Source organism: Rhinopithecus bieti, unplaced genomic scaffold (genome assembly GCF_001698545.2).
Source record: "Rhinopithecus bieti isolate Rb0 unplaced genomic scaffold, ASM169854v2 scaffold_34958, whole genome shotgun sequence".
NCBI classification, from domain to species: domain Eukaryota; kingdom Metazoa; phylum Chordata; class Mammalia; order Primates; family Cercopithecidae; genus Rhinopithecus; species Rhinopithecus bieti.
This window is the reverse complement of record NW_016814973.1, coordinates 134,890-138,982: the sequence shown is the minus strand read 5'-3', so window position 1 is coordinate 138,982 and position 4,093 is coordinate 134,890. Positions and strand designations below refer to the sequence as shown.

General features: G+C 42.5%; 1 pseudogene; it reads left to right on the top strand.

Moving 5' to 3' along the window:
* The first annotated feature begins 1,133 nt into the window (after positions 1-1,133).
* On the top strand, positions 1,134-3,462 carry LOC108515729 (60S ribosomal protein L31 pseudogene; annotated as a pseudogene).
* The last annotated feature ends 631 nt before the right edge of the window (positions 3,463-4,093 follow it).

The following is a 4,093-nucleotide window of genomic DNA, read 5'->3' as shown; positions in this document are numbered from 1 at the left end:
TTTTTCCCTTGCTCAAAACATGACATATTGTAGAAGCTTCCAAACCCATACTGATAATTAAAAAGACGAGCAAAAGATATGCAGCTGCATGCTCAAGGTGAGCCTGAAGATATCCAAACCCAGATTTACAGAAAATGAGCTTTTCAGAGACAGAAACTGGAGAGGCTAATCTGAAATGAAACTCAATTTTCTCCCACGTAGCGGCCTGGGGTTACTTGAGACTGGTCTTTTGTCAGCACTGGGGACTCAGAAATGAAAGTGTGCAGAGATGATCAAATGCCAAGATGGCCATATTGTGCAAGGAAGGTGAGCATGTGTTTTGGTTGGAAGGGGGAACAGTGTTCAATTAATCCTGAAATGTTTGCAAAAACAAATGATGGGCAAAAAGAAAACTCAACTTGAAAGCGGTGTGATTCTTTATGAAAGAACCATCTCCACCAGTCTGGCAGCCACAAAATAAACACGTCAGCCAGCCAGGCCGGAGCACAGATAATTAGGAGTGAGTAGCAGCACATGGACAGTTTTCATTAAAACCAAGTCAGTGTGGCAGATGGGCAGGCCTCAGTGGCCCACCACTGGGGGCTTGGAGGAGGCAGGGCCCTACCTCCTCTGGTCTTCCTGGAGCCCAGGGCCCTGACTGCTTCCCCTTCAAACGGGGGCCAGGATGGGAAGGCTTGTGTTCGGACTGTGCAAGTGTCTGTCCACGCCTCAGTTTCTGGCCAGCAATAGAGGATCATGACAGCAGAGTAATTAAGCCCTTGGGGGAATCCTACAGGCCTGTCAAAGTGAGGGGCTTCCTCCCTGCTCTTCAGACACTTTTCTATGTTCTGGCCACTCCCAGCATTGCAAACTATTTGAGGGTTGCCTTGCCTTTGACCCCTTAAGTACAGAAGAGAAACAGCCACCAAAAATGCATGTATTCTGTTTAAGGAATTGCCTCATTGTTGCATTTTTAAAAAATGAATATTTACGTAATTCAATTAAGGCAGAATGCTGATATATGCCGAATGAAGCCTGGGGTTTACAAGGGCGATGCAGCTACTGTCCCCATGGTCGAGTCTGGGTCATGACATAACCATGCCTTAGCAGTCGGACGTGTGCCTGCTTGACAGCAAAGTACCAGTTTGACGACAATGATGCATCCAGTTCCCCGAGGTGGGTCACTTAATGACTGCTCTGCATTGACCCAAGAGAATATTTGATTTGTGTTGCTGTAAAAGACACTGTCGACTGCCAGATTGAGGTGAACATCTTGGAACTGACATAGTCAAATACAAGCAGGGCCAAAATATTCTGAGGCTTCCACACTTCCTGCCCCCGCTTCCCCCTTCCTGTCTTCTCTGAGGCAGGCATGCAGATGGGCTAGGATTTGACACACTGACAGTGGTAGGTCTGTATCCGGCAGTTTCCTTCCCTACCACCCACCCACTACCCTTACAGTACTCGCTGTTCTCCCAGCCTCTGTCCCCCTTAAGCTACTTCTCACCACTCAGCAGAGCTTTCTTTTCTGCTGTTGGCTTTGTCAGCATTACTGCTTCACTCTGCTCCCTCTTGGAGAGAGCTGGGTCAGATAAAGAAGACGGGGTGACAGGACCCAATTTTGACAGGAAAGTTCAGTCCCAATTTCTTGCTCCTGACTGCATCTGCCTGCAGGGAGCCGCCTGCCTCTGCTCTTGGCACTTCAGTGGGGCACTCTCCTCAAAGACATGAGTTCATGCCTTTTCCAGGAAGCCTCCGGGCCCTGGTGAGAAATACAGTCTATATTTTGGTTGCCCTAATAGTCAATGCAAGGCCATGAAAAAAGTGGCAGGCCTGAGGACCAAAGGTACCTGGGCATCTATGTGGAGAGTAGGGCCAATAATTGCTTCAGAGACAACCTAGAAATGAAAATGATGTCAGTTTTGCAAAACTGAATTGGAGATAACTGTGAGACCCTGAATAGATATGCAGTAGGTCATTGTGGAATCCTCAAGAAAAATCAAAGAGAAAATCTGAGATTTTAGAATCATCTGCTTTCCACCTTAAATTCAAGTTAGTCTGAAATCCCAGCTTTCCTCTGCCTAGTTTCTGCCTGCCATATCTTTTCCCATGCTTTCTTTTCAGCCTTTGTTTAAGTGTAGTTCTTGTGTGCAGCATATAATGTGTCTTTCTCTTTTAAAAATCCAATCAGATAATCTATCTTTTAATAGGTGAATTTAATCTCCTTACATTTATTCTGGTCACTGATAGAGTTGGAGTTATTTTTGCCACTACATTTTGTGTTTCTGCTTACCATCCTTTATCTTTATTTCCTATCCCTTTTACTGCCTTCTGTTGGATTGATAACATTTTTCTATATTTCTGCTTTGTCTGCCTCTGCTGGCTTGCAATCTATAAATTGTGTTTGTCTTCTTTGGCAGTTATCTTTAAATTTTTAACATAAACATTTAGCCATGAATTTTCTCACAAAGTCTAAATTTGCTCATTATTTCTATCCTCCTCTAGAACATGAAAAGGACTTAGCACATTTTAACTAAACAATGACTACCCCCTTTCCCCATCTGGTTATTTATCCTTTTTTAACCCTCAAATTTTCAACACACACAAAATTTTAATTATTTTAAACAAATTGTTAAATTTACCAACTTTTTAAAAGAAAGAACCATCTTGTTATGAAAGAACCGTCTCAGTGGTAATAAATTGTGTGCATAAAAAGAAATAAAGAGCTACAAGAAACAATTGTGGACATACAAATTTGCAATTGCAAAAATATGGAACCAGCCCAAATGCCCATCGATCAATGAGTGGATAAAGAAAATGTGGTATATATGTAACATGGAATACTACTCAGCCATAAAAAGGAATGAAATAATGACATTCACAGCAACCTGGATGGAATTGGAGACTATTATTCTTGGTGAAATAACTCAGGAATGGAAAAGCAAACATCGTATGTTCTCACTCATGTGTGGGAGCGAATCTATGAGACACAAAGGCAAAGAATGGTACATATACTTTGGACTTCGGAGACTCAGGGGAAAGGGTGGGGGATGTCAAGGGATAAAAAGACTACACACTGAGCTTTTCCAACTTGGACCCGGCAGAATAGCTCCCTCAAAGAAGGGTGGCGAGAAGAAAAAGGGCCGTTCTGCCATCAACGAGGTGGTGACCCGAGAATACACCATCAGCATTCACAAGCACATCCATGGAGCGGGCTTCAAGAAGCGTGCCCCTCAGGCACTCAAAGAGATTTGGAAATTTGCCATGAAGGAGATGGGAACTCCAGGTGTGTGCATTGATACCAGGCTCAACAAAGCTGTCTGGGCCAAAGGAATAAGGAATGTCCCACATCAAATCCATGTGCGGCTGTCCAGAAAACGTAATGAGGATGAAGATTCACCAAATAAGCTCTATACTTTGGTTACCTATGTACCTGTTACCACTTTCAAAAATCTACAGACAGTCAGTGTGGATGAGAACTAATCGCTGATCATCAAATACATCAAATAAAGTTATAAAATTGAATAAAAAAAGACTACATATTGGATACTGTGTGCACTGCTTGGGTGGTGGGTGCACCAACATCTCAGAAACCACCACTAAATAACTTATTAATGTAACCAAATACCACCTGTTCCCCCAAAAACTTATTGAAATAAGAAAATAAATTTTAAAAAAATCTAAAATATACTTATTTATTTGTAGGTACACAATTGTTTACTGTAATTCAGCCTTTTCTCTGGGCTTGCTTTCACCTTAAAAAAATTTTTTTTTTTTTTTTTTTTTAGCAGGGTACTTTGGTTCATGCCTGTAATCTCAGCACTTTGGGAAGCTGAGGAGGTAGGATTGCTTGAGTTCAGGAGTTCGAGACCAGCCTGGGCAATATAGCAAGACCTCATATCTACTAAAAAATCAAAAAAGTTAGCTAGGCCTGGTGGTACGTGCTTGTAGTCCCAGCTACTGGGGAGGCTGAGGTGGGAGGATCACTTGAGCCTGGGAGATCAAGGCTGCAGTGAGCTATAGATCATGCCACTGCACTCTAGCCTGAATGACAGTGAGATCCTGTCTCAAAAAAAAAAGTAATGATTTATTTCTGAGAATGGTAAAACTCTTT